Source organism: Halichoerus grypus, chromosome 6 (assembly GCF_964656455.1).
Source record: "Halichoerus grypus chromosome 6, mHalGry1.hap1.1, whole genome shotgun sequence".
In the NCBI taxonomy this organism is placed as follows: Eukaryota; Metazoa; Chordata; class Mammalia; order Carnivora; family Phocidae; genus Halichoerus; species Halichoerus grypus.
In genome coordinates, this window is record NC_135717.1 from 10,068,619 (window position 1) to 10,081,711 (window position 13,093).

Below are 13,093 nucleotides of genomic sequence, written 5' to 3' on the forward strand. Positions count from 1 at the left end.
CCGTGGGGTGGGCACCTCCTGCGCCCTGGAACTTGGTGCTTGCGGTCAGGAAGTTCTCACGATGCTGTACAGTGGGGATTACTCCGGTTTGGCAGAGGAGGCTACTGTCCCTCTGGAAGATGTGACTCGGTTTCGTTCCGGAAAGATAGGTACTCCATATTGACAAGTGCTTTGAGCATTGTTTTGGGCTCGTTTTCTCCCTATTGAACTAAGCTTTCCTCGCATAGCCCAAACGTCATAATGTGAATAATAAATAAAAATAATAAACCATGACTGTCATTTACTGTGCACGAGACCTGAGGCAGATACTCATGATTATCCGCAGAAACAGCCTTGAGAATGATTGAATCATTTGTCCAATGTCATTTAGGCTGTAAGTGGTGGAGCCAGGATTCATTCCCCACCAGGCTGCCAAAGCAATTCGTATAAAATTCTGCTGTATTGCACTTACCGTATTGCATCATAATTTCGGGTTAAAAACTGGCTTTCATGTCCAAATCGAAGGTAAGAATTGGGACCCGTTAGTCTCTGTCCTTATTGCTTAGCACAAGGCCTGGGGCGCTGTAAATACTCCAGTTGAGTGTCTTTAATGAACAGTGAGGATCCATGTTTCCAGAACAGTTTGGGTCCGCTGTGAGGAACTGGGTTGCTTTCACCAGAGGACGTTTCAGAACCCCACTGGCTGTTTTCCTTCCATCACCAGTTAAATTCTCTATATATTTTAGGTTGAAGACCTCGTCTTCCAGGTGATTGATTGATTAGTCATTCAGGTAAACATGGGCTCCAAAATCTATATCGCAAGTGATTGTGTTCAGTTTTTTTTATCCTTACCTTTCAGTTTTCTTTCCCCAATTACGGATATTTACTGGGGAAGACGGTATTGCTGTTATATTCATTTTTCTTGTGTAAGGACTGCGCGTCATCTTCCCAACCTGAGTGGTCAGCTCCTTGAGAACGAGGTGCCTGCCGCCTAATGCCTGGTTCCTTCCCTTGCACACTTTAGACGCGGAGTTCGTGTCTGCTAAGTGCTCATCCCGGTTCTGCAGCCAGGCTAGTGAGCTCGAAGCAGTGGGCACAATTTATAATTGTCTTCTGTGAACTGGACGGGAACACGTGATTTCTCATTCTGTTTAACTTACTGCCAGTTGAGCAGGAACCACAAATGACTCAAATTCTGAAGCAGTTTGTCCTCCTGGTGGTAGTTCCTAAAGTCTCCAGGTTCAGAAGTTACTCAGTGGTTTTCTTTTCCCCTTTTGTATGATTTGGGGGCGGGGGGATGCTTGAAGTTGACTCTCCTTCCATTTTCCTTTGAACTAAAAGAGCTGTCTTGCATGTTTCGAAAATCACTGTTCACAGATCCTTTATTTCTCTGGAGGAGAAGATGCAAATTTTCTTGAAACATAAACTCTTCTGGAAATGTCTTTTTCTTGGTTTTCCCTTGGAATGTTTTCCATGTGGCAATATTAATATTTTCCTTATAGTCAGCTATCACATACACGCACCCCCTTCCACCACATACACAGCTTAAAAACAAAATATTTTCAATAAATACAGGAAACAGTATATAATTCTTAACCCTTTTGTGGTTCTTTTCCCAAAATCCCATTCTACAGGAGGCTTGTTGGTGCACCCAGGACTCTGTGTTCACTGATGCACTTGGAATGCCAGGAGAATCAGAGAAGGAGGTGACCTTTGGGGCAGAACTGCATAACAGGGCTTGTCTGTTTTTTGTTTTTTTTTTTTAATAACAGGGCTTTTTTATATTGAGCCTTCTGTGCCTTGTTTGAGTTGGTCCCAGAGAGAGCTCAGAGCTTAAAAACTCCAGCCATTCCTATAGAGCCACACAACAGCCACATTGGGGGGCCCTCAGGTATGTTGGGGAAACCACAGGTCAAGGAACAAACCAAAGGAAAGGTCAAGGACAACCCAAAGTGAATTCCTCCTCTTCTCTCCTAACAAATCTGCGAAATCCTAGGAAATGGAATCTGCACCTAGGCTAAGCCCCCTGACTCTCACCTCACGAGGGCAATTAGTTATGCAAAAGAGGAAGGACATGGAAAGGAGAGAAAACAGAAAACAAAATCCTTGGGATGCCTGGGTGGCTCAGTCATTAAGCATATGCCTTTGGCTCGGGTCATGATCCCAGGGTCATGGGATTGAGCCCCGTGTCGAGTTCCCTGCTCAGCTGGGAGCCTTTTTCTCCCTCTGTCTGCTGCTCCCCCTGCTTGTGCTCTCTCTCTCACTATCATATAAATAAATAAATAAATACATACATACATACATAAAAAAAAAGATAAAATCAATCTTAAAAAAAAATCCTTGGGGCACCTGGGTAGCTAACTCAGTTAAGCCTCTGACTCTTGATTTCAGCTCAGGTCATGATCTCAGGGTCGTGAGATTGATGTCTGTGTCGGGCTCCGTGCTGACCATCAAATCTGCTTGAGATTCCCTCTGCCCCTCTCCCTGCTCTCTCCCTCTCTTAAAAAAAAAAAAAAAAAAGTCTTTTACCAAAAGCCAGAGCATTCCCATCAAATTATCAGATGGGACAGGCAACAAATCTTGGTTAGAATGACACCTTGACTTTGACCACTAGAGTGCAGCCCATTTCTCAAGTCACAGTGCAGGTTGTAGAGTTGAAAATGGGGTGGCGTCTGAAGACCAGGAGTACCAGAGACACCTGCTTTCCACCCACTGGTAGCCTCCACTGGCCAGGAATAGCAAACCTACTTGCTGCTGTTTGCCCTGCTTACACTGAAGTTTTAAAAATTCATGTGTTGTTTTCCAGTGGGTTTCTGGATGAATTATAGCTGTTTTTTGTTTTTTTTTAAGTGGTGATACTACCACTGAAATAATTGTTTGCTCTCAGATGCTACCATGTTCCATCACCCTTAGAATTTTTCTAACATTCTCATTAACATTTTCAATATTAAAAGGCTTATTATGTAGTGAAAAAGCATGTATCCGAAAACATACCTACAGTATAAGGGTTTGTTATTTGGGTAACATTTGTCCTCAGGAATTGCTCTGATTACATTTGCGGAATTTGGAATCTGGTAGAAATCATAGAGCCCGACTGTGGGTTTCCATCTTTAACGAATATTGACTGAGGGCGCCTGGGTGGCTCAGTTGGTTAAGCAACTGCCTTCGGCTCAGGTCATGATCCTGGAGTCCCGGGATCGAGTCCCGCATCGGGCTCCCTGCTCAGCGGGGAGTCTGCTTCTCCCTCTGATCCTCCCCCTCTCATGCTCTCTGTCTCACATTCTCTCTCTCAGATAAATAAATAAAATCTTTAAAAAAAAAAAACAAATATTGACTGAGTGCCTGCAACCACCGTGATGGGCACGGGATGCGTGGACAGGGCAAGCTTCCACCCTCGAGGAGCTTAAATTGTAGGGAGGGAAACAGACACCAAGCAGCCAATCATATATTTAATTATAACCATGGTTAAGTGTTAGAATGAATGACTGTTAGGATAGCATCGATAAGGTACCATCCCACCTGAGAGGTCAGGAAGGCCTTTGCTGGGGAGGGAGCATTTGACCTGAGATCTGAACCTGAATCTGAGAGCTGGGTGCCCATTGGCTTTGCCTGGAAGGTGCCCCCCCAATGCCCTCCCTGTCTTCCATTGCTCTCTCTCCCTCAAGAACCTGTTTATTTCTGTATTGTCCTTACTCACAACTGTCTGGATTTATTGCCTTGCTTATTGTTTGTTTCCCCCCAGAATAGCAGCTCTTTGAGAACAGGAGCTCCCCCGGGCGCCTGGGTGGCTCAGTTGGTTAAGCGACTGCCTTCGGCTCAGGTCATGATCCCGGAGTCCCGGGATCGAGTCCCACATCGGGCTCCCTGCTCGGTGGGGAGTCTGCTTCTCCCTCTAACCCTACCCCCTCTTGCGCTCTCTCTCTTGCTCTCTCTCTCTCTCAAATAAATAAATAAAATCTTTAAAAGAGAAAAAAAAAAAAAAAGAACAGGAGCTCCCTCCGTCCTGGTCACGCCTGCATCCCTGTGGCCTGACAAGGCCTGACAGACATGACGAGCACACAGTGGCTGGAGGATCCAGGGTGAGTGCGAGTCAGGGTTGGAAAGGAAGAAGGCCTGTGGGGGCCAGACTGTGCAGGATATAGGTAAAAGCAACAAGGCCCAGTTTTTGTTTTGTTTAAAGATTTATTTATTTTAGAGAAAGAGAATGCGAGCAGGGGGAAGGGCAGAGGGAGAGAGAGAGAGATGCCTCAAGCGGACTCCCTGCTGAGCACGGAGCCCGACACGGACCTCGATTCCAGGACCCTGAGATCAACACCTGAGCCGAAACCAAGAGTCGAGTGCTCAACCAACTGAGCCACGCAAGCACCCCAACAAGGCCTAGTTTATGTTTCAGGTCTCTGGTTGCCATGTGGTAAGTGGCGTGGAGGGAGGTAAGGGTGCTAGTAGGGAAAAGTGTGAGTCGCTTATCATGATGAGCACTGAGTAATGTACAGAATTGTTGAATCAATATTGTATACCTGAAACTAATATAACACTGTGTTCACTACATTGGAATTAAAACTAAAAACTTAATAAAAAAGGAAAGAAAAGTGTGTGTCGAAGGCTTTGTTTTGTTTTGTGATCTTTTAATCTCTAAATTTAAAATTACAAGACATATGAAACATAACCAACATTCATGTACTCATCCACCAAGACAGATGTTAAAATTTTGCCTCTTTTTTAAAAAGAAAACATTATGGATACTGCTAAAGTTCTCTGCCCCATTCTTTCCTTTTCTCTCTTCTACCCCCACTTTACAGAAGAGGAACCCGAGGCAGAGAGGTCAAGCTTTGTCCTCAAGGTCTTTTGGCGAGTAGCGGGGAGTCTGGATCTATACTAGGTCTGAGCCCCGAGCCTGTATGTTTTATATGCTTTGTACTTTTTTTTTTTTATTTTAAGAGTGCACGCAAGCAGGCAGAGGTGGGGAGGGGCAGAGGAAGAGGGAGAGAGAGAATCTTAAGCAGGCTCACAACCCTGATATCATGACCTGAGCAGAAATCAAGACTCAGACACTTAGCAGACTGAGGCACCCAGGTGTCCCTCCATTGTGTTTCTGAGATAATTTCTCTAGCAGCATAGATAGAAATGGAATTGCTGGGTCCCAAGCAAGAGCAATTTAATAAGGGTCATTAGAATGACCTTACGAAGTAGATCTCCAGACAAATCCTCACAGAATAATCAGGGTCAAGGTAGAGGGAAAAACCCAAACCCTACAGGGCCTTATATGTTTTACCTCCACAAGGCCATCTTCCTGACCTTCCTTTCTACCACCCTTGCCCTCATACACTATTCCAGGCACAAGGGCCTCCTTGCTGTAAATGAGAAGGGCCTAGCACATCCCTACCTCAGGACCTTTGCACTTGCTATTCCCTTGGCCTAGAATGCTCTTCCCTCAGATGTGCACATGGCTTACTCCCTTGCCTCATTCTGGTCTCTTCTCCATGTTATCTATTCATTGAGGCTTCCCTGTTCCCTTCTTCCCACCAGTCCCTTTCCCTACCCTGCTCTCCTTTTTCTTCTATAACATATAACTCTAGTTGATAAATACGTATCAAATATGTTTTGTGTATTGCATCCCCCATTAGAGTATGTTTCATGATGGCAAGGGTTTTCTCCATATTAGCCACTGCTATTGTCAGTGTCTTGAACAATGCCAGGCATTTAGCAGACTTTGAGATAGATAGATAGATAGATAGATAGATAGATAGATAGATAGATGATAGATAATTTTTGGCAATAAGAATAAGTTTTCTTTCCTTTTTTTTTTTTTTTTTTGAGTATAGTTGATGCACAATGTTCCTTTAGTTTCAGGTGTCATTGATAAATATTTTTTTTAAGATTTTATTTATTTATTTGACAGAGAGACACAGCCAGAGAGAGAACACAAGCAGGGGGAGTGGGAGAGGGAGAAGCAGGCTTCCCGCGGAGCAGGGAGCCCGATGCGGGGCTCGATCCCAGGACCCTGGGATCATAACCTGAGCCGAAGGCAGATGCTCAACAACTGAGCCACCCAGGTGCCTGATAAATGTTTTTTGAATAAATGAATAATCCCAGGGTGTTTCAGAAATACAGACATGATGAGGTAAGTCAAAATTTTACATTAGTCTTTTTCCGTAGCACTCATGTATAATCATTACATATTTGGTATTTTAAGGATTTGAAATGCTTAAGAGAACTTGGCATACTAGTGTCTACCAAGGGAACTTTATGATTATCATTTAAAATGGAAAATTGAGGGGTACCTGGGTGGCTCAGTCAGTTAAGCGCCCGACTCTTGGTTTTAGCTTAGGTCGAGGTCTCAGGGTCATGGGATGGAGCCTCGAATCGTGCTCCCTGCTCATCATGGAGTCTGCTTGTCCCTCTCCCTCTGCTCCTCCCCACCCCCCAATACGCTCGCGCGCGTGCCCTCTTTCTCTCCCTCGAGTAAATAAAATCTTTAAAAATAAAATAAAATGTAAAATTGAATTAAGTTAAACTTGTGATTTTAGGTTAAAATCTTACTAAACTTATAAATGGTATTAGAATATTTAGTATATGTTCTGCCGAAGCGAGCACAGTATTAGAATATTTAAGGGAACTTGAGATTCAACATATAAGTTTAATAGACTTCTGAGATACATTTAAGAACTTAGGTTTGTCAGAAAACTGAGATACTTAAAGGAAATCAAACATATTAAATTTATAAATGTAGTTTAAAATGTTTAAGAGATTTTAATTATACTGTATCTAAAAAGACCTTTAAAAGTATCAAAGGGCACGTGGCTGGCTCTGTCAGAAGGGCATGCAACTCTTGATCTCCGGGTCGTGAGTTCAAGCCCCATGTTGGGTGTCGAGATTACTTAATAATAATAATATAAATAAATAAATACATGTAGGGATGCCTGGGTGGCTCAGTAGGTTAAGCGTCTGCCTTCGGCTCAGGTCATGATTTCGGGGTCCTGGGATCGAGCCCTGTGTCTGTCAGGCTCCCTGCTCAATGGGGGGCCTGCTTGTCCCTCTCCCTCTGCCCCTCTTCCCGTTCATGCTCTTTCTTCTCTCAAATAAATAAAAAATCTTTAAAAGAAGAATAAAAAGTAGGGGCGCCTGGGTGGCTCAGCCGTTTAGCGTCTGCCTTCGGCTCAGGTCATGATCCCAGGGTCCTGGGATCGAGCCCCACATCGGGCTCCTTGCTCAGCAGGGAAGCCTGCTTCTCCCTCTCCCACTCCCCCTGCTTGTGTTCCCTCTCTCGCTGTGTCTCTCTCTGTCAAAAATAAATAAATAAATAAAAATAAAAAGTAAAGTGCTACTCCATGGTCAAGTACTATTGTTATTACAGATGAGAAAATCCCGGGCTGCTGAAATGCTGTGAGCCTGGGCCACAAATGGCCACTTAAGCGTCCCAGCTCCCCACTTGGCCTTGCTCCTTCCACCTTGGACAGCCGTCTCTCCGCCTGCTGTCCCTGCAGTCCCCGCAGTGTGTGGGGGGCCGGTGACAGTCTTCAGGCCCCACTGAGGTTCAGTAATAGTAACTAGCAATTGGCCTGAGTAAAGGGCGTGACGCTGACTCCATACAACCCTCTCTGAGGCTATTGTCCTTCCCATTACAAACGGGGAAACTGAGGCACCTGGTACCCCAGGTCTTTTGGTGAGTGGGAGGTGGAGCCTGGATCCAGCCCGGTGGTCTGACCCAAAGTGCTCCTCACTGTGTCTGAGCAGCTGCTCCCATTCTGCCCCTCTGAGGACATCTTGGCCTCTCCAGGAGCTTCCTGGGGGCCTTGGTTAAGGTCACTCTGTCCATGAAGGAGGCCACAGAGGAGGCCCACCTACTACCTGAAAGGCCCTCCCTCTGTGCCCGTCTCTGCCTCTCCTGGAGTCTCCCCCCAAGTCTGGTGTGTGTCACTGAGTGTGTGACTTGCTCCTGTCATTCTGGTTAACAAGGTCACAGGGTAACCTCTGGCTGGCCTCTCTCCACAGGCATCCCAGAGAAGGCAGCCCCTTTGACAATGACAGTCCTCACTGTGGAGCCAGGATGCGACTCTCGTGTGGAAAGTCCACAAGGGACCAGCCCCGTGTGAGCGCTCTTCTGACCACAGCGGCTCATGCAAAGTGAGTTTGACGGGAGCTTCATGGTCCGAGCATCCTGGCAGGGGTACAGGTGTCCCCCAAGCTGCAGGTGACACCTGGAGACCTGATGGGGTGGCCCAGGCCCCCCAGGGAGATGCCCTGTGAGCTAGGTCTTCAAAGGAAATCCGCCACACCTGAGCAAACGTGTCCAGAGAGGACTCTTGATTTTTTTTTTCCAAAGATTTTATTTATTCATTTGAGACACAGAGATAGAGAGAGAGCATGAGCAGGGGGAGAGGCAGAGGGAGAGGGAGAAGCAGGCTCCCCGCTGAGCCAGGAGCCCGATATGGGGCTCGATCCCAGGACCCTGGGATCATGACCTGAGCCGAAGGCAGACGCTTAACCATCTGAGCTACCCAGGCGTCCCAGGACTCTTGATTTTTAAATGTTTACACCCCTCAGCAGGAAAGCTCCAGTCTGATCCCCTGGACTTTGAGGGGCGGGGGCAGATATCTACACCTGACCCTGAGATGCATCTTTTTTTTTTTTTTTTAACATTTTTTATTTATTTGACAGAGAGCGCAAGAGAGCACGAGCAGGAGGAACAGTAGAGGGAGAGGGAGAAACAGGCTCCCCACCAAGCAGGGAGCCCGATGCGGGGCTTGATCCCAGGACCCTGAGATCATGACCTGAACCGAAGGGCAGACACTTAACCATCTGAGCCACCCAGGTGCCCCTGAGATGCATCTTTTAAAAGACCTTGACTTGGGGCGCCTGGGTGGCTCAGTCGTTAAGCATCTGCCTTCGGCTCAGGTCATGGTCCCAGGGTCCTGGGATCGAGCCCCGCATCCGGCTCCCTGCTCTGCGGGAAACCTGCTTCTCCCTCTCCCACTCCCCCTGCTTGTGTTCCCTCTCTCACTGTGTCTCTCTCTGTCAAATAAATAAAATCTTTAAAAAAAAAAGACCTTGACTTTTCCTCCCAAGGTGGCATTTTAGGGTGGGTAAGCCTGGTGATTTCAAGGAGATCCTGCCTGCTGTAAGCAAATTTGGAGTAGCAATGCTCTAATAACACCTCAGAGGACAGGTTGTTCTACGGAAGTACACGTTCTGGTTAAGGGCCTTTTGTATGCAAAGTTTTTTGTTTTAACTGTTTTGTTAAATTTTAACAATTGGGAAACTTTGAAAGCCGCTTCCACACACTTCCTTGCCTTCTTGGGGAGAAACAAAAGGTACAGAATTTTTCCTAGCGCTTTGGGGCCGTGGGATCTGTGTGCTGCGATGTGGGCTTGATCCCCGGGCTACGAGCAGCACCGATGGACTGTTGGCCCCACACTGTGGAGCCTGGACCGCTAGGCTGTCTGGATTCCTTACTTCTAATTTTGTTCCGGTTGTTTATTCATCCAAGCTGGCCCTTCTTCCTGTTCTCGGTCAGCATGTCCACCCTGGCCTTCCTGTGGCTGTTTCTTCATCTCTGAGGGACGGGGGGACCAGAGCACCCAGCTCATTCCAGTTCTGTCCAGTTATCCCTCTGGCAGTGGCTGGTGCGAGATAGGAGTGCCGATTTCTATTTTTTAAGATTTTTTATTATTTTTAAGTCACCTCTGCGCCCATCGTGGGGCTCGAACTCACAACCCCAAGATCAAGAATTGCACGCTCCACCCATGGAGCCAGCCAAGCTCCCCAGGAGTGCATATTTCTGCTTGATTGTCAATGTGGTGTACAAATCTATATACACATATGCACATTACCTGTAACATACATAGTATATGTAACATATTACATGTATGTGTATATCATTACTGCTTTGTCACTTTCTTTTTAAGTTTTTTATTTTATTTTATTTTAAAGATTTTATTTTATTTTATTTTATTTTATTGATTTGATTTGAGAAAGAGATAGGGAGTGTGACCGGGGGGAGGGGCACAGGAAGAGGGAGAAGCAGATTCCCCGCTGAGCAGGGAGCCAGACACGGGGCTCGATCCCAGGACCCTGGGATCATGACCTGAGCCGAAGGCAGACACTTAACTGACTGAGCCACCCAGGCGCCCCTCAGATTTTATTTTTAAGTCGTCTCTACGCCCAACATGGGCTCAAACTCACAACCCTGAGATCAAGAGTCCCACGTTCCACTGACTGAGCCAGCTGGGCTCGCCCCTGAAGTAAAAACTGTTCTAAAGTCTTGCTATGTCAGATGCGGCAGAACAACATGGGTATGAGCTGGGAGCAGGACACAAATGCGGTCTGAGGAAGCAGTGGTCAAGGGTTCTCAAGCCTGGCTGCACAGAATCACCCAGAGGGTTCAACACAAATGCTGAGGCTGGGGGGCCACCATGAGGTTCTGATGTAGGTCTGGGGGCCTGGGCACGCAGCAGGAATGAACCTCTGCCCTAAGACCCGGATAAAAGGATAGACGCAGGGACTGCAGTGTGACTGCGGGTGTGGGGACTCTCCCGGCAGAAACGTGAGTGCCAGCCCAGGCCCTTTAGGCTGCTCTGTGGGACTTTTTCTTTCTTTCTTTTGTTCCTATTGGCTTCTCTGCGGCATGGAACATTTGGACAGCTAGATCAGGGAGCCCACTTTAAGCTAAGAAGCCCTATAATTGAGAAAAACTACATGTCCACACAGGATCAATTAGGGGTTGACTCGCTGCATTTTTAAAACCTCACCTAGGCAGTCTGACCTTTCTTTCTGTACCAATCTCCCCAGGACATTGGTCACGCCCACCATTTCAATACCACCTCCACCGGAAACAGGGTGCTCCTCTTGGGTCCAATTTGGGGGTGTATTTTGTTTTCCCGAATCTCAGAGATAGCCAGGCGTGGGTCTCCCTATCTGAAGAAGGCATCACGAACATTCGAAGGGAAGCCTAGCCCGAGCGTGCCCACTCATGTGCGCTTGCGCACACACTGCATTCTTCCGGGGAAGCCCCGAGGGCGTCAATTCCAAGAAGGTGCGTCACCCAGATTGAAATGTTTGCCTCCTACCAAAGGTGGTGGCGTGCAGGGTGTAACTTTGGCAATCCTCGATACCCTTGCAAGATTCCACCAAGACTGCGGCTTATTATGCCCCAGGAAGTGTCCTAGGTGCGGGGATGTAGTGCACAGGCTGTGGGGTGGCGTGGGGGTGGGGGACTCCAGCAAGAGACAAATGGCCAGAGACACAGGTGGTAATGGGGCCATGCCTTTATCCATCCACCCATCCATGCACCCGTTCATCTATTCAACAGGTATTTATTTAGCGAACAGGACGAAAGTCAGGGCCCTATCTGAGTGTGGGATGCAGATGAGGAAGGGCTTCAGCTCAGCAGGGCAGATGCCTTGGGTGGAGGAGAGCCACTCTGAGCCCAGGCCTGGAGGAGAAGCATCAGGGACAGTTTCTTGGAGGAAGTGATGCCCAGGGCCAGGCCCTGAGAACGGAGCAGGAGCCCAAGAGGTGGGGCGGCCCCAGGTGCCAGAAAAGGGTGTAGTCCGTGCAAACACGGGGAGGGGGTCTCCGGGACAAGTCAAAGCTCAAAGAGGTAAGTTCACTGCAGGACGAGCAACCAGTGATAGCAAAGGTACAGCCCGGGGGGTGGCGGGAACCCCACACAGCTGAGACAAAGGGTGTCCAGGTGCAGGTAGGGCAGGTGAGGGGCTGGAGAGGGGGCCCCGCACCCCTGCAAGTGCCAGAAAGCCAGTCCTAAGCCTCAAACTGAGAAAGGCGGGATGAAGAAACGCTGATGATTAGGGAGATGGTGTGTGTGTGGGGGGGACATCAGAAGGGTAAGGCACACCCCGTCTCACTTGGAGGGTACTGGAGTCCCAAACTCGGTCTCCAATCAGGGGTACAGCCTGCACATGCCCCCCACGCCCAACCTATAGGGGAGATAGAGGTGGGCGGGTCCCAAGTAAGCAGCGCCCCGGACGTCCCCCGCTTAGGACAGCCCCTGCTCAAATACCACCTCTCCCCCACCACCCGCAAATATTTACATCCTGTTTACGCGGAGGCCTCCCAGGGCCTCAAATTTTCATGAATAAAATATGAGTTTCTAGGCCGAGCCAAGGAGGGAAGAAACCCCCGCCAGCTGGTAGGGACCAGAGGTAGTTTAGTGTTTCGGTTGCTGTCGCCTCCCGCGTAGTATTTGGAGGAAATTTGAATTGGCCGATCAAGGTGACCCAGGGCGGGAGATTTGGCATTTTCTATACCTTCTGGGGGTTCTAGGAACTAAACCAGTGGCGGTGCACATCCCCTGAACTTTATTCATAGGGCTGTTTCCTGAGACACCCAGACTGTCACTCTTTTATCCTTCTGAAATGTTGTTAAAGTCCAGGCTTTTCATAGGATTATTTCATAGATAATACAGCCCAATGCCCTCCTTAAAAAAAAATTTTTTTTAATTTTATTTATTAATTTGAGAGAGAGACAGCATTAGCAGGAGGGGCAGAGGGAGACGGAAAAGCAGACACCCCCCTCCCCAGCAGGGAGCCCAACCAACGACTGGCTTGATCCCAAGCCCCTCGAAGGCAGACACTTAACTGACTGAGCTGCCCTTTCAGGAAGAGAAAACTCAGGCTCAGTGGGCAAGGGGCTTGCCCGGGACCACTTAGGCTAATCAGTGATAATCTGTCAGGGTTCCCTGTCACCTGGTCCAATATTCTCTCCACCACATCACACTTCCAGCAAGTACAAAATTTTGGAATTCATAGACGGTATATTACAGAATGGTTTTGGGTTTTCAGAAAATTAAGCAGATAGTACAGAGAATTCCCATATACCCCCTTCCCTGGCACACAGTTTCCCCTATTAGTAACATCTTAGGTGAATGTGGAACATTTATTACAATTTTTTGTTTTAAATAAATGCTTTGGTTTATTTTATTTATTTTTTTAAAGTAGGCTCCACTGGGTGTGGAGCCCAGTACGGGGCTTGAACTCATGACCCTGAGATCAAGACCTGAGCTGAGATCAAGAGTCAGACGTCTTGGGCTCCTGGGTGGCTCAGTCAGTTAAAGCCTCTGCCTTTGGCTCAGGTGGTGATCCTGGGGTCCTGGGAT